General features: G+C 42.1%; 1 long non-coding RNA gene across 2 annotated transcripts in view; it reads left to right on the plus strand.

The window, feature by feature from the left end:
- Positions 1 to 633: 633 nt before the first annotated feature.
- Positions 634 to 26,579, plus strand: part of LOC147348314 (uncharacterized) — a 90,706-nt gene continuing 64,760 nt past the window's right edge. Inside the window, exon 1 of one of the 2 annotated variants that reach the window (XR_015151443.1) lies at positions 634 to 1,267. This is a non-coding gene — a long non-coding RNA (uncharacterized LOC147348314). The other variant, XR_015151444.1, reaches the window with a different exon arrangement.

Here is a 26,579-nt window from a genome sequence, read left to right on the forward strand (position 1 = left end):
AAGGAAGAATACTCGAGTGGGTTGCCATTTCCCATTCCAGGGGATCTTCCCAACCTAGCGATCAAACCTGTGACTCCTGCATTGGCAGGCAGATTCTTTACCACTGTGCCACCTGGGAAGCCCCAATAACACCCTTAGGGCTTCATAAATTAATACACTTATTCATCCAACAAATATGATAAGAACACCTCCAATGTGTCAGACACTATGCTGGGTGCTGGAATTACAAGGAAGAGAAGAACATAGTCTCTGCCTCAGAAAAGTGTGAAAGTTAAGTTGCTCAGTCGTGTCCGACTCTTTGTGACCCTGTGGATTGTAGCCCACCAGGCTCCTTTGTCCATAGGATTCTCCAGGCAAGAATACTGGAGTGGGTTGCCATTTCCTTCTCCAGGGGATCTTCCCTACCCAGGGATCGAACCCAGGTCTCCCGCATTGCAGGCAGATGCTTTAACCTCTGAGCCACCAGGGAAGCCCTTATAATAGAGTAGAGGTGAAAATCACATACAACAAAAATCCCCATACAACACCTGGTCATGAAGATGAAATTCGCATTCAGTCCTGTCTGGCGTGGGGTGTGTAGTGGACATCTGTTTCTTTTGCCTGCTGATCATCATTCTCCCCTCTGGTAACAACATCAACATTTCCTTCTGAGACACCATCTCCCCTCCACTCTCCATCCATATGGTTAAGGTGGGTCCCTCCCTCCATGGTGGGCATGTGACCCAGGTCTGAACAATCAGAGTACGGCGTCTTCCTGGCCATGGTGACTGGCTCAGGACTGGTCACGTGACCCAATCAGAGACTTGTAAGTTGTGCCCTGGCGTGGGTCAAGGTGGAAGCCGTGCTCCTGAGGTTCTCGAGTGGACTCAGCCTAAGTCTGGGGACCGATGTACACGTGTTTGTTACAATGTTATGGTGTATGCATGTTTGTTACAATATTCAGACCTTCCAGTACTGAAAGTATTATAGGTGGAGAGGGAGAGGAATCGAAAGGAGGCCCAGAAAGACCCTGTTGGACTCTGGTATGATTGAAGCCGGAGGCACGCATGGACTTCATGGCTATTTGCTCTAATGTGGAGTCTCCCAGCTCTCACTTCTGCGACTCCTGATGGACACTGGGCAGAAAAAAGGGAAGCGTGAGATGCTTGGCTAGAGAAAGTCGTGCCTGCATTGAGTCTTCAACAAGCAGGAGGTGTTACCAACGGAGAGATGGAAGGAGAGCCGTCTCATGCAGCCCACGTGAAAGCCTACAGGTGAAAGAAGGACGGTGAGTTGAAGCGTCTAGATGAGGTTGGGTGTGGCTGGGTTTAATACGAAGAGCGTGACTTTGAAACTTAGTTGTGCCTCTGAGCAACTGTAAGACTCTGCGCTACAGTGTTGTCTTCTCTGAAGCTGAGATGTCTTCTCTGCAAAATGCGTGCAGTAACATGGGCCATAAGGATTCGATGCAGTGGGGCTAATCAAACACCGGATCCGTTGCAGGTGTTTAGGTAAATAACTGTGATGATTATCACCGGAATGTGAGGCACCTTAACTCATTACTGACCAGATGATTTTTGCTGAAACTGCTGCTTGTGATTGGCAATTTTTATTTTGACAAACCAAAAATTAATTGTTATTTAACACTTTGTGGATTATTACATTCAATAATTATACCCAACACACCTGTAAAGTCTTATGTACCATGAGTTTCATTTTCACTTCCCATAACAGTCAATCACTAAGGTTTTTGTCTTTTTCTTGGTCTAATATTGAGGTCGCCTGATTTAGAACTATATTCTGAAGAACTGTCCTCTTCAGAGACACTAGTATATGTGTTGCTCAAACAATCAGAGGAAGTATCTGCATGAAATTCACCAAAAAATTCTTCACTCAAAATTTCACCATGCGCCATTTTTGAAAATTTTTCAGTAATAAACTTGAGTTTATAATATACATGAGATGGAAAAAAACATAACGGAGCAAAATGTGCTAATGATAGCAGTAAGTTGTATAATGAACCTTTGATGAATTTTAAGCTCTAACAAACATCACAGCTCTAGTGATGTTAATTGTATCACTCTCTAAAACAAATTGATATATCCCTGGTCAATAATGTTCGGATGACAAAAGACAAACCACATATCAATGATGTGATTTAAGAGGGAGGGACTGTCAGCATTCTGATTTCCCACGTGGTCCAATGGAGTGTTCTGCTGGAGTTTGAGGTGTCTTAGGACAAAGATTGGTACCCTAGCGCCCCGACAGCATCTGCCTGGCTGCTGAAGCCTGCCTATTTCTGAGTAAAGCAGGGAATACAGATCAAATATCATCAACTTTGTGGAGTACCCTAGACTAAGCTGCATGACTAAGCTTCTAACATTGAGACCCAGTTGCCTCATCTTTAAATTCTTTGCCAATAGCAAGGCTGTTAGAAGGACTTAAGTGAGATAATATGTGTAAAGTGGCTGGCACATAGTTGACATGCAATAAATTATAGCTTTTTTACTCTACTAATTGCTAATACTACAGTTGTTACCCTTCAAATTTTGAGGTCCATGATGCAATGTTTTGGGTTTTTGTAATTTGATTTATTTGGGGCTGGGCTGGGTCTTCGTTGCTGCAGGGGTTGCTCTCTAGTTGCATTGCCCGGGCTTTTCATTGCGGTGGCTTCTCGTTGCGCAGCACAGGCACTAGGGCACGTGGGCTTCAGTAGCTGCAGCACGTGGGCTCGCTAGTCGTGGCTCACGGGCTTAGGTGCTCCTTGGCATGTGGGATTCTTTACCACTGAAACACCTCGGAAGGCCCTGCAAGTTCTTTAGCAAAGTAAGCACTGCAAGGGCAAGGTTGTCTGCCTTGCTCATTGCCATGTGCCCAGCGCTTGGCACATAGTAGGTACACGAAAATGAGTGGGTAAGAACTTCCACTCCTCCCCACGAGCAGGGAGGTTACCTGCTCAGGCTTCTGGGCAGCCACTGGCATTCTCATAACAATTCAGTCCTAAAACATTTACTGAAGGCTCGCTATGTGCCAGCCATTGTGGTGAGGATACAGCTGTGAACATCACAGACTTTGACCTTGTGGATCTTAACATCCTAATGGTGGGACACAGGTGATGAACAAGCCAAGAAACAGGAGACAGATTCAGATGCTAGTAAACACCAGGAAGGAAATCAAAGAGGGTGACTTGATAGAACATATATGTGGGAGAAAGCTACTTGAAATAAGTCATCGGTACCAGTCATGATACAATTCAAGGCCCTGTTGTATCCAGGCACCAGCTAAGAGAAGCATCAGCACACCTCAAGTTGGCCCCTGGAGTCAATCCACTTGGACTTAATCTCAAAGCCTCTCCTCCCCCACATCTCCTAATTATCCATTGGTTGGTATAGCTCAAATCTGCTTGGGACTTGGTAAAAGGGTTTTCCATGGTATGATACACAAAAGAAAAAGCACCCCTGGGCAGTGAGTGCTATAGGCCATTGACCCACATATCATTTTCCCACTGAATGACACAGTAATTGATCAAAGTTAAAAAAAAAATTTATAGAAAGAGATACTGCTGCCATGTTTTTAAAGCGCGCGTTTCTCAGCCAAGTCTCCAGATGGAATCACCGAAGCAACACATCCTTGACTTAAATGTGACTGTTTAACAGTTATATTGGGTAGGCCATATTTTTCCACAAGGAGGTGGTTGCTTGTCTTAGGAACTTGAGACTCTTAACAGACTTTTGGGTGAGAGCTTTCCAGGATACCAGTCTTTTTCTCTCACTTCCTGAAGTCACAGAAGTCAGAGACCTGGCCGAAGTGTCAGGAGAGGGGAGTGACAGAGCGAATTATTACACAGCTCACGGAGTGATGAGGTTTGTAGGGTGTCCTCATGCCGGTGACTGCTGCTAATGATGCTTCACAAGCATAAGCATGGTTGCATTGTTTGTTTTCGCCTGAGCATTGTCTGCTTTCCCTCCTGGTTATCAGCCTTCTGGTTTTGCTTTGAGGGAGCTGCTGTTCTCCACTGAGCACAGATCCTTGGTATTGTGAAGCAGTCCCCCCTGGGACATGTCCACCAGCCAGGGTACAGGTGTGGAGCTTAAGTTGAATTATGCAGATACTTTATTTGGAATTCAACTCTTGAGCAGAGGGACAAGACTGCAGATAACTGGACCTCATTCATTCCAAGGAGACCTGAGGGTCAGCCTGTTACATGAGTTGCCCTAATTCCTGCCCTTCCAAACCTTCTATTACAACTTCCCTCTCTGTTCTGCTAGCTCCCTCATAACCTTCCAGTGAATTAATTTCCCACATAAATTAGCCAGAGTTCTCTTCTGTAGTTTATCACCAAAAATACTGACTACTACAGTAATCTCAGCCATGACCCACCTTCTCCTTGTAATCCTTAGAAACAGAACGTCTGAAGTTCAAGATTGGTTTTCCTTGCGCCTCATTTTTATAGTCTGCCTAAATCCCTTCTTCTGGTTGTGAGAATCTTTCAAGTAGATATGTCCTACTTTGCGACGTGAAAGAAGTTTGGAGGAAGAAAACTCTATAACCCTATCCACACATCGTATTTATATACAGAATAAAAATGTCTTCAGAGGTGGGGCTGAGGCTGAGCCAAGGAACTCAGGGAAAAGTTAAAAATACACCACCACCATGATGAGATTTAGGAAGATCTCTCAGGGAGGGAAACGGGGAAATGCGGATCAAAGGGTACAAACTTCCAGTTAGAAGTTTCATACATTTTGGGGATCTGATAGACAGCACTGTAAGTATAGTTAACAATACTGCATTTTATACTTGAAAGTTGCAAAGAGAACAAATCTTCAGTGTTCTCACCACAGAATATGAATGGTAATTATGTGACGTGATGGAGGTGTTAGCTAACACTGTAGCGGTAATCGTTTCACAATATATGTGTATCAGATCAGCATGTCATGCATCTTATAATTGATATAACATTGTGTCAGTTTATCTCAATAGAACTTTGGGAGAAACAGTAAAATACCCCTCTTCCCCACCAAAACAATAAAGAAGAGTGAGCTCTTAGGATATAATCTGGTTATTTTTTGCAGTACTCCCATGATGTAGGAACAATGTAAGTGTGGTTGACTGAAAAAGAGGACATCTCAACATAGACTTTAGGAAGATTCTGACTGAGGTCAAGTGGTGCCGTGGAAGAAGTCTGGTTTCCCTTCCTGGGGTCTGAATCTAGAAGTCTGTGCCTTGTCTGTTGCAGGACATGGACCCTAAACCCCGGTGGACCTAAGAGTCAAGAACCGTCATTTATCATTTGTCCCTTTCCAAAAGTAAATCAATCTAATTTCACTCAAAACCACTTTTTAATAAGGTAGTCAATAAAAGTATTAAGTCAAGGTGACATATGGGAGGGGAAATAGACGAGTTACTAGGTTACTGAGAGAAAGCGTCCCTGAGCTACTAGGGTTACTGATGGTGACAGACACTGAACTTCCTCGTAGCCGTAAAAGGAAGGCCAGTGGGTTACATGCTGACATTCCCCAAGAGACGCCAGGAAACAGAACAGCTTCCTTGATCCGATTTGTCTTAATAGGTTTCAAGTTAGCTCTTCGGTCTTGAATATTGTGAAGTGTGCACCCAGAAACCCGCATACAGGTTAACACCAGCTGGGTTGTATAGTAATAACTAGAAGGTGCTAGCCAACTTCTGTCATGTCCAGAGCTCACAGAGGAAAAGAAATGTGGAAAGTCAAAATGCTCTGACTTGTGGCTAATTCATGAAAATGCATGACTTTTAGATAAAGTGTCCTCTTGGCCTGAATTTTCTCTCACATAAATTTCTCACATACTACACGTCTGTGATAACATGTGCAGGGTTTCTCTGGGGAGGAGAGCAGAGCAGAGTTGGATGTCTTGAGTGAGCCAGAGTAAACGTGGGATTTAAACTGTAGGCCGAAGATTAATTTGAAGAAGATGCGGGGTCTCGATGGCTTTCTCTCAAATCTTTAAAATTGACATAAGACCACTGACGATCTACTGCAGAGGAATATTGTGTTGGAAAAAGAATGCACTGATGTTTGCCGTTGCGTCCCTCGAGGGGTGCTCCGCGGAACTCACAAGTGGAAGCTGTATGCTTAAAGTACTCCTCACATCACTCCTGCTTAGATCATGGGAAATCAATAGCTTCGGAAGTCAGTGTTAGGCATTCTGTCCTCTGGGAAAATAGATGCCAGAGTGCCTGCAAGAGAGAAGAGATTTTCATTTCCCCATGAGGTTTTTTTTTTTGTTTTTTTTTTAAATGGTGGCTGATTTTGTTTGTTTGGAGTTTTCCCCACATCTGATAGTTTGCACCTGCGTTTCTTGTTCTCAGCTGTAGAGTGGCCTCTTCTCCCTCACTGTTCTTGTGGCTGGCTCCTGCTCATCCTTTGAGCATAGCCTGCATCGCAAAGGTCTTTATTGGAAAGGAAGGACATATGTAATATAGTAATGTTGGGGGTGGGTCTGGTCTTTGTGAGGCTCATCCTTGAAAAGAGCCCTAGCTCCCCTCACTCCACCTCATTAATTCTAGGTGGGCTTGTATTAAGGCATGGCTTACTTTTTCCTATTTTCCCTGAGTACACTGGGAGGACCATAGTGTGGGGTTGTCAGTCATGTATGTCCCATGCCAAGTTCCACGCTCATCAAATCTAGGTCTGAATGAAGCTAGGTACTTCCTCCTTTAAAAAAAAAAAAAAATCGAGTGTTGAAAAGGATATACAAAGTTCAGAAGATAACTGTTGCTGGTTCCCTCCTGTCTCTCAAATTGGGGGACAAGAACTTAAATCAGCAACATTTATATTCTGTCATGAGAACTCACGGGCTTCCCTGGCGGCTCAGATGGTAAAGAATCTGAGACTCAGGTTCGATTCCTGGGTCGGGAAGATCCCCTGGAGAAGGGCGTGGCTACCCACTCCAATATTCTTGCCTGGACAATCCCATGGACAGAGGAACCTGGCAGGCTATAGTTCATGGGGTTGCAAAGAGTTGGACACGGCTGAATGACTAACACAGATGAGAACGAGTATTTGTTTGGCATTTACTATGCACAGGAATTTTGTGAATAGTAGTTTTTATTTCTCTCAAACCTTACGGGCACATGCCCTTTCATTTAGGGGAAAAGGGAGTTCCCAAGGACTGCAGTGGGGCCCAGCTGTTACGGGGCAAGTGCTGATGACAGGATTCACTCCCTCTGTGCCCGTTCCGCCTTCACAGGGTCCTCTCCCCTCCTGGCGTGCCTCAATTCTGTGCATCCTCAAAGCTCAGTTCAACATAACTTCCTTCCTCCAAGTGCCTCGTTGAAAACCTTCACAGTTTTCTGTCCGTAGCTCTTGTATAATGTGTGACATTTTTCTTCCTTGGATCACCAGTATCTTCTTCAGATCTCTTCCCTGGGGCTCAAGCACTTTCCGGTCTGCCTCCAGCCTGAGGCTACAATCTCATCCTCTGTCTGCTGTCCTCCATGCTTTGCGGACTAGCTGTCCTGGTGTCTTTCTGTCCTTGCAATAAGCCACACCTGTTGATATCTCAGGCCCTAGAATATGCAGTTCCCTCTGCCTGATGTTGGAAAGATCTCCTGGAGTAGGGCATGGCAACCCCCTCCAGTATTCTTTCATGGAGAATCCCATGGACAGAGGAGTCTGGCGGGCTACAGTCCATGGGGTCGCAAAGAGTCAGACACGACTGAAGTGACTTAGCATGGACTGCCTGATGTACTCTGTTCCCCATCATTATATTTAGCTCCTCTGTCTCATTGAAGACTCACCTCCAGTATCACCTCCTTGAAGATGTCTTCCTCAACACCTAGACCCATTCTCTAACCCCATCTAGCATTATGCAAGGATGCAGGGCCTGGATTTTGTTTTCAGAATGGTCACAAGCCACCATTTTTGTCAGCTGGTTTTCTTGCTTGTGTTTCTGTCCTTCTCCAGTCTAAGCTCCATGAGAGCAGGGACCATGTCTTCCATGTTGATAGCACATCCCCAGCACCCACACGTCTGGACTAGCACAGCGCCTGGCTCACAATAGATGCCCAGTAACTGTTTGCTGCAAAATATCGGTCACTCTGCTTGTAGCCCTTGAATGCTCTACCATTTACCGCCCAAGAGTAAAAGCCTAATTCTGACTTTCAAGGTCCCACACCCATCCCCTTAAATTGGCGTCTGAGCTCGTCCGCTTGTTCCCCCTCCCTCGCTCCATGGCCTGCGTGATATTGCTCACACATGCTGGGCAAACCCCTGCCTCAGGACCTTGCACTTTCCATGCCTTCCTCTGGAACTTTTTATCCCCATGGAATATCTCTCCCTTCAGGTCTCGAGGAAGGCCTTCCATGCCAGTCAGTTTGAATTCCTCCTTTCTATGCCCATAGACTCACACTCACTCCCACTTTTTCCCTCTTCCCTTTCCTTCTTTATTAGGGCAGGGATTTTTATGTATTTTCTTCATTGCTATATTCCTTGGATCCCAGAATAGCACATAACACATAAGAGGTGTTTAGTAAATTTGGAATGAATGACTATCTTGGCCTATTGTTCTTCATGGCCCTCAGGGTTCCAGCAAACATTCACTGAATATCTCATTGAAGAATGAATTAATCTGTCCCTGGATAGTAAATGTGGTCCCTTCAAAGAGTGTGCCAGACATATTTGAATAAACTTCAGGCTTCCCAGGTGGCGCTAGTGGTAAAAAAAAACCCCACCTGCCAAAGCAGGAGATGTGAGAGACGTGATTCTGATCCCTGGGTTGGGAAAATTCCCCTAGAGGAGAGCATAGCAACCCATTCCAGTATTCTTGGGTGGAGAATCCCATGGACAGAGGAGGTCTGGTGGGTTACAGTCCATAGGGTTGAAAGAGTTGAACATGACAAGCAACACACACACACACACACACACCTTCAGCAGTCTTTGAGAGAAATCATATTGCAGTAGTACTGCAAAGCGTTAGCTTTCAGTTATCATTGGTGAGTCTGGCTAATCATGAATGAAATCTCCTCTCCTTGACATCTCTCCTGGTTTCCCCATTGCAGACTCACAGTTTCTTTTCATTGAAGACCATCTCTGGGCTGAGAAGCTGGCTTCTGAGGATGGAGCAGTTCTATCAATGAATGGGGGTGTATAAACTTTTGGTTTAGCTTTATTCTTCAGAGAGAACAAAAAAAAAAAATCAGAAATTGTTGAAGAGGGTGGATTTATGAAGCATTTTTCAACCTTATTTCTCCAAAACTAAAAGCTGCAGTTCAAGAGCAACCTTAATTAGTATGGCTTTCTAGTCCCTGCAGGCCCCAAGGTGTGGGCTGGCAGCTGCTTCTGTAGCAGCTGGGCTGTGGGGGTCATATGAACCTTGTGAAGGGAAGTTGTCTGAGTTTGTTTTTATTTGAAGAAGTAGACCTTCCTTTCAGGATATAAGACATTTTCCTTTCGTAGAGCTCTTGGGACGTGTTCCTGCTCACCTCGTTTTCTCCCAGGGTTCACGTTCGTCCTTGGGTTTGCTCTTTCTTCTCCACCAGCATCTTGAGCTGCTCGCCACCCTAGCACTTGGCAACCTCTGCTTCTTTCACCGCTTTCCTCGACCCTGCCCATTCTCATTTATAAGCTTCTTGAGCAGAGGGAGAGTAGGGGTTCCAAAAGAGAAAGAAAGCTCATGGAAAACATTAATAAAAAGAGTAGGGACTTCCCTGGAGGTCCAGTGGTTAAGGCTCTGTGCTTCCACTGCAGAGGGTGCAGGTTGGATCCCTGGCTAGGGAACTAAGTTCCCACACACTGCGGGGTATGGCCAAAAAAGGAATTGAGGAGACATAGGCATGACAGAAGCAAGGAGCTAACCAGAAAGGGTGAAAGTTGCCATGCATCAATTGTCCTGCCCACAAAATAAATAAGGATTTTAAAAAGAATATAATTCATTCTCCTCTTTTCATTAGTCATTTGGATTGCTAATTTACATTGCTAAATGTGAGTCACATTCTAACTACCCTTCTCAGATGATGAATGAAGGAAAAAAAAAAGTCTTATTTTAACCTTTTAAGAAATTTAGGCAAAAATATTTGAAGAATCCTTATGACCTTGACTTAAAAAACAAAACAATTACATCTTAACACAGTTTAAATGCTTCTGAGAGAGGCCTGTTGGAAATCCCTTCTTTAGAGTATTTTTTACAAAGTATGAACATTCATGAAAAAATTGTGGGTTAAAAAGCCATAAATTTTCATAAAAACTCATCTTCTGTTAATAAAAAATGCCCCTCAAGCCAAATAATTTCTGAATCTTACTTCAGAATTTGCTTCTGTTCTGTAGCACTTAGACTGATCAATTTTCAGAAGTTGTAGGAGAGAAAATAAATTCTGTCTCCAAACGATGTTTATAATCTCAAATCTAAATTAAAACATGTCGATTCCACAGCAATAGTCACTATGGAAATAGAAACATATAGGCCTCGATTCTAAATCAAGAGAGTGTTTAGCTGGGTGGTATATATTTTCCATCATGTTTTTGAAAAATCTGTTACAGTGTATGCATTTTCAAAGGCTTGGATTTGATAAGCTTCTAAGAAATTGTACATGTGTGGGTCAGATTAGATTTAAATGTGCTTTGTACACTTTGCAAATGTGGTTTATAAAGTCTTGTCCCTATTAATGAAAATCCCTGTTGAACCATTAGACTTATTTTATGGGATTTTAAATAATAAACATATTTGAAATCCATGATAGCTTCTGTCACGGGCAGATATGGCTATATATTATCTCCATTCAAATTTGACTAAAAATCAAATGTTGCATTAATACTAACAAGTGTAGAATGGATTTTAAAGAGTTTAAATAGAATTGCCACTCACATCTCTATTTACACCTAATTATCAAGCTTTCTTTAGTTTTAGAAACTGTTTAAAAATATATTTGCTAGTTTAAAAAATTGTCAGCTTAAAAAAGCCCCTGAAGTAATAATAGAAATAATTTATTCTAAAAGGTGTATTTTGCAAAAAAAAAAAAAAGAAAGAAAATATTTTAAATTTATATAGAAGTTTTATATGTTAAGAAAGCTTTCCCCCCTGTGTTTGGCCAAATAAATGTTCCACCTTTTCAACTTTTTCTAGTAAATACTCAAGAAATACTTCTTCAACCAGAATCTGCATGCCTACTATGCGTTGGGTGATGTTCTAACATTGAATGTCACTTAAGTAACAAAAAACAAAACATATGCTGTGATCATTTTGCTTTAAATAGCATATGCCAAGCATATAACTCCTTTACATAAAATACATAATTCCCATTTAGAAATGACATCATTCCTTTCTTTCAAGAAGCTCAAGATGTTTTTCGAGTCAAAACAGTTACCTTCACATTATCCTCCTGCACTTAATGAAAACCAAGTGCTACCTACTTTTTCCTGTACCTGGCATGCCTTTCTAAAAATTATGAAGGGTCGTTGGTGAAGACAGAGTGATACAGCCCTTCTGCCCATTCCTTGCCTAGCTAATCGTTTCTCATCAGTTGCAAAATAAGGGTGGCCCAGCATCCCCTTCGGAGAAGACAATGGCACCCCACTCCAGTACTCTTGCCTAGAAAATCCCATGGACCGAGGAGCCTGGTAGGCTGCAGTCCATGGGGTCGCTACAAGTCAGACGCGACTGAGCGACTTCCCTTTCACTTTCACGCAATGGAGAAGGAAATGGCAACCCACTCCAGTGTTCTTGCCTGGAGAATCCCAGGGATGGGGGACCCTGGTGGGCTGCTGCCTATGGGGTCGCACAGAGTCGGACACGACTGAAGCGACTTAGCAGCAGCAGCAGCAGCATCCCCTTTCCCACAAAAAGATCTCCTGTCAAAATTCAGTCATTTTCCTTCTCCCTCTCTCTCCAACCCTTAGACTAGATCAGCATCTCTCCCTCTGCTGATACTTAACTTCAGAAGCCACCTGCTTTGATACACCACACACTACCATGTAGTCTCATAATTAGCTGAGATCTTTCTCACTTGCAGCTGACACCTTATAGTCATGCCTCCAGACATTTTGAGATCCATGATATATGAAATTCAGATGTTTGAGTTTTTGCCTCCTTGTTCTAATAGAGTTAACCTAGGCACCAATTTTTTTGTTGTTGATCTTTTCTTCTCTCTACTCAGCCTCACCCTGTTGGCTAGAGTACTCCTAAATTTCTCAGAGACTTGTACATTAGTGTTTTTCTTTGATCCCATCCCAACTTACTTTTGGTGTTTTTGAGCTGAAATGACCAGCTGTTCTGGAGTCACACAGATCCACTCAGTTTAAGCTCACAGTTTACTTAATAAGTGATAGATAGGAAGTTTAGTTTAAAATGCTAAAAAAGCTCATGTATCATTTAAGAACTCTTAGCTGCAAGTAACATGCAAGAGGCTTAAAGGGTAAGGAAATTGACCATTTCACAGTGTAAGAAACTCAGAAGTAGGAGCCTCAGTTCTTTTTATGTGTGATTGTCTTAGATTGGTTCTCCTCTATGTGAAGTTCTCTTTGAGGCTGGTAGAAAGATGCTGCAGGGGACCCAGCCTCATGTGCAGCTCTGACAGTGTCCACGTGAATAATCTTCTACCTCTTAGAGGAGCAGGAGAAACCCTCCCAGAAACCCCCCTACCTGGCTTACTCTCCTATTTCATTGGCCAGAATTTTATCACATATTCATTACTAAACCAATCAATGGCAGGGAGAAGGGGATTACCATAACTGGTTTAGATAAAAGGGTTTATGTAACCCAGCTTCCCTAAAGTGCTTGAGGCTTGGAAAAAGGTGACATTTGAATAAAATACAGTTGCAGTTAAGCAGGTGGAGGAAGCAGTGTTATAAATGTTAGCTATCCAGTCACATTCACCAAGTGACAGTGGCATTTTGGAACTGATGGGTGATCTCCCCCAGGTGAGCAAAAGGAAGGCGAGTGTGATGTATTTATCTTTGGGATCACGAGCATTGTTTTCAATCCATATCTCAGTACAGTAAAAACACTGGGTGTATATAAATTTAATGTTGGAAATTCCCACATAAAAATATAAAATGCCCACATAGAAAAAATAAAAAAATAATAATTTGTCTTACATTTTAGCAACGTATACAATCACCGTGTTGTGTAAGTTAGCAATTATAACTAACAACAGGAAGGATGCATTTGATAACCTATGCGTCCAAAGTTCAAAATATTATCAATGGAGATAATTAATTAGCTGAAATCATCTGAATACATTTTGTAATTTGTTTTCCTCTGAGTTGATTTGACATTTACATTAAACCCAGCTTTTGAAAAAAAAATGTTTTTGATGCTACTTGGCATATCCTTGTACTACATTATGTGTTGCTGTAGAATTTACAAGATCAACATTTAGATGTCACCAGAGAGACATGCATCCTTGTACTGTGATAGACATTATCAGGCGCTCCCGAAGTGGCAGCAGCTATTTACACTGAACTTAAATAGACAACTATGGAAATGTCAGGAAGCATTACATTTTTAGAAGTTGGAAACATTGAATAGAATTAGGCTTTTTGTTTTTGATTTGCATTCAAGTGACCAAGATGTCTCTTTTGTGATAGAATGATTCCATATGGGCAGAGCAAAGACCAGGTAGCTATAAATCTCAAACCATGTACCACAAACCTTTAGAGCATCATTAAATTAACTTAGGGGGTCACCACCACCCTTCTTTTCCCCTTCTATTATTTAGTTTAAAAAAACCCAGAAATATGAAAGAGTGTTATACATAGCTAGGGTAAGAGTAGATTCATTTCCTTTGAACTTAATTTTTTTACTATGAAAAAGTTCAAGCATATACAAAAGTAGAGAGAATAATATAATAAACCCACATATGTTCATCACCCAGATCCAACAGTTGTCAAGATTTGTGCCATACCAGTTTTATCTCTTTTTTGGCCGATTATATTTTAAAGTGAATCCCAGACATTACTTCATTTTACTCTCATATATTTCAGGATGTATATATATTTTTAAGTGTGTGCTTTTTCTTACAAAACCATAATGTAATTGTTACCAAACCTAATAAAATTAACAGTTAATATCATGTAATAGCCAGTCTCTAAAATATTCAAATATTCTAATTTCCCCAGTGAACTCTTTTTTAAAAACAATTTATTGGAGTATAATTTATAATATTTATTAAAATAATGTTATTTAATACATTTGAGATATCATCCGTACAAAGCTTTATTTTTTTAACTTTATTTTTGACCACATCATATAGCATGCAGGAATCTTAGTTCCCCAACCAGGGATCGAACCCCTGCTCCCTGCAGTGGAAGCACAGAATCTTAACCACTGGACCACCAGGGAAGTCCCTCATTTACAGTTTGTGTTAGTTTCAGGTATAGAGTGAATCAGTTATACATTTACATATATGTACTCTTTTTTGGATTCTTTTCCCATATAGGTTATTATGAGTATTGAGTTCCCTGTGCTGTACCGTAGGTCCTTGTGTGTGCTCAATCATGTCTGAATCTTTGTGGCCCAGTAGATAGTAGCCTGCCACGCTCCTCTGCCCATGAAACTATCCAGACAGGCATACTGCGGGGGGGTGCTATTTCCTGCTCAAGGGAATCTTCCTGACCCAGGGATTGAACCCACGCCTCTTGCATCTCCTGTATTGGCAGGTGGATTCTTTACCACTTGCACCACCTGGGAAGCCCTCAGTAGGTCCTTATTAGTTATATGTGTGTATATGTCAATCCCTACCTCCCAAACTACCCACCCCACCTTCTCCCAGGTAACAGCTAGTTTTCTGCATCTGTGAGACGATTTCTGTTTTGTCGGCTTACTTGTACCGTTTCCCCTAGATTCCACATATAAGCGATCGCGATATTTGTCTTTCTCTGATGTACTTCACTCAGGACGGCAGTGTCTAGGTCCATCCATGTTGCTGCAAAAGGCACTATTTTGTTCTGTTTGAATGTTTGTAACATTCCATCGTATGTAGGTACCACATCTTCTTTATCCATTCCTGTCAGTGGACGTTTAGGTCGCTTCCATGTCTTGGCTGTTGTAAATAGTGCTGCAGTGAACACTGGGGTGCGTGTGTCTTTTCAAGTTATGGTTTTCTCCAAATATATGCCCAAGAGTGGGATTGCTGGATCATATGGTAGCTCTGTTTTTAGCTTTTAAAGTCACCTCTGTACTGTCCTCCATAATGGCTGCACCAATTTACATTCCCACCAGTAGAATAGGAGGGTTCCCTTTTCACCACACCCTCTCCAACACTTATTGTTTGTATATTTTAAAAAATATATATATATATTTTGGACATGTACACACTACCGCATTTATTTATTATGTGTTTATTTTTGGCTGCTCTGGGTCTTCATTGCTTCATGCAGGCTCCCTAGTTGTGAGCGGGGGCTGTCTCTAGTTGCGGTGCACAGGCTTCGCATAGAGGCGGCTTCTCTTGTTTTGGAGCTTGGACTCTAGGGTGCACAGGCTCCAGTAGCTGTGGCCCAGGGGCTCACTAGTTGTGGTTCAAGGGCCCTAGAGTGCTCAGGCTTCAGTAATTATGGCACATGGGCTCAGCAGCTCCAAGGCATGTGAAATCTTCCCCGATCAGAGATCGAACCCATGTCCCCTACATTGGCAGGCAGATTCTTATCCACTGTGCCACCAGGGAACTCCTGCTTGTAGATTTTTTTTTTTTAATTATTATGGCCATTATGATCAGTATGAGGTGATAATCTCCTTATAGTTTTGATTTGCATTCTCTTATAATTAGTGTTGATTAGATATTGAACATCATTTCATTGAACATCATTTCATGTACTTTTTGGTTATCTATATGTCATCTTTGGAGAAATATCTATTTAGATCTTCCACCCACTTTTGATTAGGTTGTTTGTTTTATTGATACTGAGTTGCTCTTTGTTTATTTTGGATGTTAATCCCGTGTCAGTTGCTTGGTTTGCAGATATGTTCTTCCATTCTGTAGGTTCTCTTCTGTTTGTTTTTGTTTTTATTTTTATTACTGTAGGAGGTGGGTCCAGAAAGATCTTGCTGTGATTTATGTCAGAGAGTGTTCTTCCTGTATTTTCCTCTAAAAGTTTTATAAAAAAGTATCCGGCCTTGCTTTTAGGTCTTTAATCCATTTCAAGTTTATTTTTGTGTGTGGTATTAGAGAGTATTCTAATTTCATTCTTTTACATGTGGCTGTCCAGTTTTCCCAGCACCACTTATCTTTTTAAAATTTATTTTTAATGGAAGAATAATTGCAGTATTGTGTTGGTTTCTGCCATGCATCAACAGGGATCAGCCATAAGTATACGTATGTCAGTTCCCTCCCACCTCATCCCACCCCTCTAGGTTGTCACAGAGCCCTGGTTTGAGTTCCCTGAGTCATACAACAAATTCCCACTGGCCATCTATTTGACATATGTTAGTGTATATATTTGCATGCTACTCTCCCCATTCATCCCACGCGCTCCTTCCTACCCCTCCACGCCTGCTGTGTCCATAAGTCTGTTCTCTATCTGCATCTCCATCCAGCATCACTTATTGAAGAGACTGTCTTTACTCCACTGTATATTCCTGCCTCCTTTGTCATAGATTAGTTGACCATAGGCCCCAGTGAACTCTTTTAAAAAAAATCTTTTTATATTTGGTTTATTTGAAATATAAAACTTTATGTGTCTATATATCTGTGGTAAGTCACAATGAGAGATAGCTTTCTTAATATGGGTTGTAGTCAAAAACATTCTGGAAAGTTATTCCTGAGGGCATTGACTGATGCTTCTTGGGAACTCAAGAACAAACTTTTCTTCTTGTAGACAGCCAGTTTCTGTACATGCCAAGAGGCAGCCCAAAGTTAAAATTTCAGCCATCAATGTCATCTATATGGAGCTAAATGCTTTGGCTCTCCACCTACCTGCCCCTGCCATGAGGTATAAGAATTTTTCTTATATTGTGAATATACAGGCTACTCATTCTAAGAGGTTGTTGATTTGACTATTTGCGGAGCTTGATTAAGTAACTCGGACCAGAGAAGATGCAGCAGCTCAGATTTGTAGTCTCATTCTCAAGCAGTGGATTTAAAGCCTTGTCTGGCACTTCTTTTTTTTTTTAAAAGAATGATTCAGAGCAAGATGGCAAGGTCCAGTATTTAGTTACATGATATATCAATTTTATATTCTCATCATTTTTCTCCAGGTAAAGAAATTAGGAAACAGCAGAAAACAAACAAAACCACTTTTTTTCAGCTATTGTGTCCTCAAAGGCCCTTTGAAATCTTGGCATTCTGCGTTTGGGGCCACAGGATGTATACGTATGCTGTTCCATTTATCAAGAGGAGTTAACTGCCTTATCCACTGCTGCAGAACATAGGTTTTTTTCTTTTCTTCCTTTAAATCTCAGTCTCTACTTCTCCAGAAAAACTTTCTGTGACCTTCTTAAGTCATATTCTCCCATTATGTGATAAAACACCTCGGGCCATTCTTTTGTAGAACTTATTTATTTTGTTGTTCAGTCGCTCACTTTTGTCCGACTCTTTGGGATCCCATGAACTGCAGCACACCAGGCTTCCCTGTCCATCATCTCCCAGAGTTTGCTCAAACTCATGTGCTTTGAATCGGTGATGCCATCCAACCATTTCATCCTCTGTTGTCCCCTTCTTCTCCTGCCTTCAGTCTTTCCCAGCATCAGGGTCTTTTCCAATGAGTTGGCTCTTTGCATCGGGTGGCCAAAGTCTTAGAGCTTCAGCACCTGTCCTAAAATGAGTATTCAGGGTTGATTTCCTTTAGGATTAACTGGTTTGATTGCTTTGCAGTCCAAGGGACTCTCAAGAGTCTTCTGCAACCACAGTTCTAAAGCATCGATTCTTTGGCGCTCAGCCTGCTTTATGGTCCAACTCTCACATCCATACGTGACTACTGGAAAAACCATAGCTGTAACCATGCAGACCTTTGTTGGAAAGTGACGTTTCTGCTTTTTTAATACACTGTCTAGATTTGTCATAGCTTTTCTTCCAAGGAGCAAGTGAATTTTAATTTCATGGCTGCTGTCATGGTCTGTAGTAACTTTGGAGCACAAGAAAATAAAGTCTGTTACTGTTTCCAGTTTTTCCCCATTTATTTGCCATGAAGTGAGGGGACTGGATGCCATGATCTTCATTTTTGAATGTTGAGTTTTAACACAGCTTTTTCACTCTCCTCTTTCACGTTCATCAAGAGGCTCTTTAGTTCCTCGTGGGTTTTTTTTTTTTTTTTTTGCCAGAAGGGTGGTAAAATCTGCATATCTGAGGTTATTGATATTTCTCCCAGTAATCTTGATTCCAGCTTGTGCTTCATCCAGTCTGGCATTTCCCATGATGTACTCTGCATATAAGTTAAATAAGCAGGGTGACGATATGCAGCCTTGATTTACTCTTTTCCCAATTTGAAGATAGTCTGTTGTTCCATGTCTGGTTCTAATTGTTGCTTTTTGACTTGTATACAAGTTTTTTAGGAGGCAGGTAAGGTGGTCTGGTATCCCATCTCTTTCAGAATTTTCCACAGTTTGTTGTGATCCACACAGTCAAAGGCTTTGGCGTAGTCAATAAAGCAGAAGTAGATGTTTTCCTGGAATTCCCTTGCTTTTTCTATGATCTAACACATGTTGGCAATTTGATCTCTGGTTCCTCTGCCTTTTCTCAGTCCAGCTTGTACATCAGGAAGTTCTCAGTTCACGTTATTGTTGAAGCCTAGTTTGGAGGATTTTGAGCTTTACCTTGCTAGCATGCAAAATGAATGCAATTGCATGATAGTTTGAACATTCTTTGGCATTGCCCTTCTTTGGGACTGAAATGAAAACTGACCTTTTCCAATCCTGTGGCCACTACTGAATTTTCCAAATTTGTTGGTATACTGAATGCAGCACTTTCCAGTATCATCTTTTAGGATTGGAAATAGCTCAACTGGAATTCCATCACCTCCACTAGCTTTGTTCGTAGTAATGCTTCCTAAGCCCAGTTGACTTCACACTCCAGGATGTCTGACTCTAGGTGAGTGATCACACCATCATGGTTATCCAGGTCATGAAGACCTTTTTTGTATAGTTCTTCTGTATATTCTTGCCACCTCTTCTTAATATCTTCTGCTTCTGTTAGGTCCATACCATTTCTGTCCTTTATCGAGCCCATCTTTGCATGAAATGTTCCCTTGGTATCTAATTTTCTTGAAGCGATCTCTAGTGTTTCCCATTCTGTTGTTTTCCTCTATTTCTTTGGATTGATTGCTGAGGAAGGCTTTCTTATCTCTCCTTGCTATTCTTTGGAACTCTGCATTCAGATGTTTATATCTTTCCTTTTCTCCTTTGCCTTTTGCTCCTCCTCTTTTCTTAGATATTTGGAAGGCCTCTTCAGACAACCATTTTCCCTTCTTGCATCTCTTTTTCTTGTGATGGTTTTGATCACCACCTCCTGTGCAGTGTTATGAACCTCCATCCATAGTTCTTCAGGCATTCTATCAGATCTACTCCCTTGAATCTATTTGTCCCTTCCACTGTATAATCATGATGGATTTGATTTAGGTCATACCCAAACCACCTAGTGGTTTGAATTTCAGTCTGAATTTTCAGTCTGAATTTTGCAATAAGGAGTTCATGATCTGAGCCACAGTCAGCTGCTATTGCAGTTTTTCATTCTTTGTTGCAGTAATATATCTAATACCTTTCCCTTCCTAGTCGGTAAATTCCATGAGAGTGGGGATTGTCCTTGCTCATCAGTGTAGTCTGAATACCTAATACCATTGAGCTCAACACAAGTTTGGGTGAATGATATGCTGGCTAATAGACTGAATGCTGTCACCATAAAGCAGTTAATTGTGCAGGCTGAAAACATCTTTATAATTAAGCATCCTCATTTTTCTTTCAACTTCAAGTTTTTTCCTGGAATTTCAAAGAGATAGGGCAGGGTAATTTAATAGGTGCCATATTCAGCCTCTGGTTTTTTTTTTTTTTTTTTTTTTAATGATGTCTAAAAGAATATAATGCTTTTAGCAGGGCAACTTTTGTACATACATAATAGGCGTGATGGTTGTGCAAGGCTGCAAGAGAATGTAATGATTTCAAATACATTTTTTAAATGTATAGGGTCAGTCCTAATTATTGAGAGATTTCTCTTGGTTCTCAAAGCTACAAATTACACTGGAGAAATGGATGAATGGTGTAGAATCATTGAATAAAGTCCACAGGACTTAGCCTGGTACACTAGCCTGTTGACTGCTTGCCCTAGGCAGCCTCCCTGGTCTCAGTTACTGCCACTACTTGCCTCAGTCTTACTGCTCCAGGAATATATACCTATGTATTCTTCTGTGCTTGGTTGCTCAGTCATGTCTGATACTTTGTGACCCCATGGACTGTAGGCCACCAGGCTCCTCTGTCCATGGGGATTCTCCAGGCAAGAATACTGGAGTGGGTTGCCATGCCCTTCTCCAGTGGATCTTCCCAACCCAGGGATCAAACCCAGGCCTCCCACATTGCATGAAGATTCTGTACTGTCTGGGCCACCAGGGAAGCCCATATGTGTTCTTAAAATAATGTATATGTGGGCTTTCCTAGTGGCTCAGTGGTAAAGAATCTGCCTGCCAGTGCAGGAGACATAAGAGATGCAGGATCAGTCCCTGGGTCAGGAAGATTCCCTACAGAAGGAAATAGCAGCCCCCTCCATGGATAGAGAAGCCTGGGGGGCTACAGTCCATGGAGCTGCAAAAGAGTCAGACATGTCTTAGCAACTACACAACAACAACAGTTCGCTCTGTAAATCACCTGTGAAATATTATGGTGTTACATATAAAGATGAGCTCCCCTGGGACAATTTACTTGATTTTGTGTCCTCCAACATACAAAAAACACTATATCCTTGTGAGACGTGTAGTAATCTTGTGTGTATACATTTTTTTAGTGTGCCTCTTTAAATCCATTATTCAGTGTTTCATTTTAAAATGTTAAACAATATGGTATGTAGGATTTGAAATTCTGTTTTTATCATTTACTATTATATTACAAGCGTGTCTCATATAATGTAATGTCTTTACAAACATGACAAATATTTTAACTTTTGATTCTTATCAGCAAGACTTTTTTATTTGCTTAGTTTTAACTGAGGGATACTAGCTTTACAGTATTATGCTGGTTTCTACCAAACATCAGCATGAATCAGCCGTAGGTTTAACTGTCCCCTTGCACTTGAACATCCCTCCCACGTCCCTCCCCATCCCACCCCTCTAGGTTATTCCTGAGCTCCGGTTTGAATTCTCTGAGCCATACAGCAAATTCGCATTGGCTGTCTATTTTACATATGGTAACGTGTGTTTCCATGTTACTCTCTCTACATCCCGCCCTCTCCTTCCTCCCCCACAGCTGTGTCCATAAGCCTGTTCTCTATGTCTGGGTCTCTGTTGCTGCTCTGCAAGTATGTTCATCCGTTGTATGTACACATTTTTAATAGAAATGATATAGTGAATAATGGCTGCATATTCCCTTTTCCACTTAGAAGTGTGTCTCAGTGTGGTATCCATGTTGTTACATGTAGATCAAGCTTGTGCCTTTTAACGACTGTATAATATCCCATTATATGAGTAGATAGCATGCTTGTCTCCATTTCTCTACCGAGGATGTCCAACTTGTTCCTAACCTTTTAAATACTACAAACCAAGGTCCAGGCAGCATTCCTGTGTATGCCTCATTGTCCAGCTGTGTGAACGTTTCTCTAGACTATAAATGGAAATATCGGATGAGAGGCTGTGTGAATTCGGGGATTTTATAGATACTGCAAGGCTGCCCTGCAAATTGGCCGTACTGCCCCTCTTTCCATTCATACCAGCAGCTTCCGAGAAGATGTTTTTCCCATGTTTTTTACCACTTGCTGATACCATACTGTGTTACTTGCTCCCATCTGATGAGTGAGAAATGGTATCTTGGTGTAGCTCATGTGTCCAGGGTTATTCTCAAGACTCGGAATCATTTGCTACCTTGGGTAGCAGTTGTATTTTTCTCTCTGCACCTCTTTTGCCTCTGGCTCTCCAGGCTGGCTGCTGCTTGTTTGCGCCCTGGTTCTCTGCTGTAGCTTCTCTGCTGCTGCTAAGTTGCTTCAGTCGTGTCCGACTCTGTGCGATCCCATAGACAGCAGCCCACCAGGCTCCCCCGTCCCTGGGATTCTCCAGGCAAGAACACTGGAGTGGGTTGCCATTTCCTTCTCCAGTGCATGAAAGTGAAAAATGAAAGTGAAGTCGCTCAGTCGTGTCCAACTCCTAGCGACCCCATGGACTGCAGCCTACCAGGCTCCTCCGTCCATGGGATTTTCCAGGCAAGAGTACTGGAGTGAGGTGCCATTGCTGATTTTTTCCTCCAGAGTTATACTCTGCTCAAGTATAACTTGAAGTAGAAGGAAGGTATTAACTTCTTTATCTTTAAATTTATTTAAAATAATATTCCTCAAGTGCCTGCTAGGTGCCAGGCACTACAACAGAGTGGTGACAATACAAGAGCCTCTGCCCCCTTGAGTTTGCATTTGCATTTCAGTGGGAGAAAGAGACAACATATTAAGGGTATGTGGCACAATGTCATGTCCTGTGAAGATGATGTGAACAAAGTGGTGAAGGTTGTGGGCACAAGGCAGGGAGAAGGTGGCCATGAAGGCCTTTACTAAGAGGGGAGGTCTGAGCAAAGACCTGAATGCAGTGAGGGAAAGAAGAGCTGTCCCAGGAGATGCATCAGCAAGTGTAGACAGGCTGAGGTGAAAGTGAGGGTTCGGAGGGATGATGGTGAGGCTGGAGCCCAGAGGCCGAGGGGCAGACTGCAGGAAATGATGTCACAGAGGAAGGCGGGATCCAAATCATGAAGGACATTGAGGTCCACGATAAAGGTGCTTGTATTTCCAGGGTATGAGGTTTGCGGCTGGGACAGTGTTATTTAGGTGACTCTGGTGACGGGAAGAGGGACAAGTGTGGCAGCATGGAGAACAGTCAAGTGTGTATTGCAGCAAGTATTGCAGACACCCAGGCAAGCGTGTCTGGGATCGTGGCATTGGAGGTCGTGAGGAAGAGTGACATACAGGATATATTTTGTAGGTGGAGCTGGCATGAGTGGCTGATGGATGATGGTGGATGATACATGTGTATGTATGGTTCGAGGGGGAAAAAGAAGAGATGAGGGTAACTCCAAGAGTGATGTGAGCTACTCGAGGATACTGATGACACTTAGAATGTAGAGAAGACTTGCGAGGGGAGCAGGCTTGAGGGGACAAATCTAGAGCTCTAGGAAATGTTACATTTGACATGCCTACTATTAGGTTGGTACAAATGTAATTGCAGTTTTGGAGCATGAATTTTAAATCATTATAACTAGGCTCAAACACATCTTCATTAATCAAAATAGGAACCATTACAGTTAACACATATTTGCCAACAAGAAATAACTTTATTACTGTAGTGTAAAAATCTGTGCCTGGGGCTTTGATGAACTCTTGGAAAGCATTTTCTGCACCCTGTTGGTTGTAGAAGTGTTTTTCCCTGCAAAAAATTGTTCAGATGCTTAAAGAAGTGGTAGTCAGTTGGCGAGAGGTCACGTGAATATGGCCAATGAAGCAAAACTTTGTAGCCCAGTTCGTTCAACTTTTGAAGTGTTGGTGGTGTGGTGACGTGTGGTCAGGCGTTGTCGTGGGAAAAAATTGGGCCCTTTCTGTTGCCCAGCATCGGGCACAGGTGTTGCCGTTTTCAATGTATCTCATCGGTTTGCTGAGCATACTTTTCAGATGTAATGGTTTTGCCAGGATTCAGAAAGCTGTAGTGGATCAGACAGGCAGGAAACCACCAAACAGTGACCGTGAGTTGTTTTGGTGCAAGTTTGGCTTTGGGAACTGCTTTGGAGCTTCTTCTTCGTCCAACCACTGAGCCGGTCATTGCCGGTTGTTGTATAAAATCCGCTTTTCATCACATGACGCAATTTGGTAGATAAATGGTTCATTGTTGTTGCACAGAATAAGAGAAGATGACACTTCAAAGCAATGATATTTTTTGATTTTCAGTCAGCTCATGAGGCACCCACTTATGGAGCTTTTTCACCTTTCCAATTTGCTTCAAATGCTGAATGACCGTAGAATGGTTGGTGTTGAATTCTTTGGCAACTTTCATGTAGTTGTAAGAGGATCAGCTTCGATGGTGGCTCTCAGGTGGTTATTGTCAACTTCCACTGTGCTCCTCATCTTCAAGGGTCTCATCTTTGCAAAACTTCTTCAACCACTACTGCAAAGTATGTTCATTAGCAGTTCCTGGGCCAAATGCATTTTCTCCACTGCTTTGCAACCCACTTCGAACTCAAGAAAATTGCTAGAATTTGCTTTTTGTCTAACATCATTTCCATAGTCAAAAATAAATATAAAACAACAAGTAATAAGTCATCAGCCAAAAAAACCCTATAAAGCAAGAAATGTGCATTAAATGGTGTGTAACATAACCACATTTATTTAAGAATGTATTCCAATATCAAAAGCAAATTTCAACAGTGCAAAAGCTGCAATTACTTTTGCAACAACTTAATAGCTCTAGGTGTTGAATTGGTATTAAACTAAAAAAAAAAAAATCCAAACTGGGAGTATATATTTGAGAGTAGTCGCCTTAATGGGCTTTCCTGTGGCTCAGATGGTAAAGAATCTGCCTGTAATGTATGAGACCTGGTTTGACTCCTGGATTGGGAAGATGCTCTGGAGAAGGAAATGGCTACCCACTCCAGTTTTCTTGCCTGGAGAATTCCAACAGAGGAGCCTGGTGGGCTACAGTCCATGGTATCGCAAAGAGTCAGACACGACTAAATGACTAACACTAGCACTAGCCTTAAGGGAGCATGCTTAATACAGCAGACTGGATGTTATCACTGGAGGAATAGAAAGAAGAACAGGGTCAGAGAAAGAGCTGAGAGCTACTCCAGTATCTGGAGGCAGAGACTCAGAAGGAGAAGACAGTAGACAGGATTGTCAGTAGACAGGATTGCCAGGGCTCTGGAAACCAGGAGAAGGAGTTCAGGAATGAGAGAGGGAATGTATTGTATGCTGTTAAAAGATTGAGGAAGATGCATGCTTAGGACACACGTTGGACTTGGTGAGACAGAGGACAATGGTGACTTTACTTGAGAAGTCTCAGTGGAGAGAGCTGGGGAAGAAATCACGTGATGAAGTGGAGATCCCCACGTTTACAAAGGTTGGGTACAGTGAGAGAGCTGTGGCCTTTGCTTCTCTGCTCTCTGAAGGCTGGAAGTGCCTTGGCCAATTTCTGCTCTTCTACTCAGAGCTGCTTAGAATGTAGCCCTGGTTTCTTCTCTCTCCCAGCTTCCATAGCTCCACGCCTATCACCCCCACCACGCCTGCCATTCCTCAGACTGCATTGGAAGTCCCACCTTGGCCTTCTTATCAGTCTCCACTTTATCTGTCTCTCTCCAGGTGACTCCACTAAAGACAAGAGGCTCTGGGGCAGCCATGTTGTTGATCTTCCTCCGTAATCTTAGGCCATTCTGGGTCTCAGTAATAATTATTTTTTGAATTGAATTTCACTCTGAATTCCATTTTGAAAGGGGGGATGAGATAAAGGAGGCTTTGTTCTAGTTAGAGAAGAGTCTGAATGAGATGAGCATTGTAGGGGAGTGAATGAAGAAAATATGTTCCATTAGATGAGCAGGCAGTTACAAAGTTGATACAAAAACAGCACCATACCTCCTGACATTGGCATTGCCATACCAGCGGAGTAAGACACTTCAAGAACCTGGTGTATCTGCTTTTTTAAAAAAAAAAAGATGATTTCAAATAAAGGTTAATGCAAAAGTCTTTGCTCAGAGCCTTTCACTGCTGCTGCTGCTGCTGCTGCTAAATCACTTCAGTCGTGTCCGACTCTGTGCGACCCCATAGACGGCAGCCCACCAGGGTCCCCCATCCCTGGGATTCTCCAGGCAAGAACACTGGAGTGGGTTGCCATTTCCTTCTCCAATGCATGAAAGTGAAAAGTGAAAGTGAAGTCACTCAGTCGTGTCTGACTCTTAGCGACCCCATGGACTGCAGCCCACCAGGCTCTTCCGTCCGTGGGATTTTCCAGGCAAGAGTACTGGAGTGGGGTGCCATTGCCTTCTCCGAGCCTTTCGCTAGTGAGTGACAATGATGTTAATTCCATTTTGGACTCAGACTATTTATTAGTTTATGAAGTTGAAATATGTGCTTTGTGAAAACAGTATTTCCTTTCCACTTAATTTTAACTGGTAATTGCTTCTCTATGGTTCCTCTGGAGAACCTGTAGGTGTGGGAATGGGAATGGGAAAGAGACACTTACAGTGCTGAGTACCCAGATATAATGAGAGAACCCCTGACGTGACTTAGACTCTCACTTAATGTGGCATTAAGTGGCAGTCCTTCCATTTCACCATCTGCAAGTTGAGGATTAATAGTAGTTGTCAGTAATGTACTTTTCCTATAAAAAATGCTGTTATCACCAAGTATTAATATTGCTTCCAATGATTACTAAGTTGTTCTGAGGAAAAACAGAGCTTTGATTTCAGTAGCCAACTTCTTTTTACCTTGTACCGTAGGAAAACCAATGCAAAATTATTTTATCTGGGTTGAGGCTTCATGCCATT

Source organism: Bos grunniens, chromosome 22 (genome assembly GCF_055505025.1).
Source record: "Bos grunniens cultivar Pamir isolate PY7600 chromosome 22, Bosgru_T2T1.0, whole genome shotgun sequence".
NCBI classification, from domain to species: domain Eukaryota; kingdom Metazoa; phylum Chordata; class Mammalia; order Artiodactyla; family Bovidae; genus Bos; species Bos grunniens.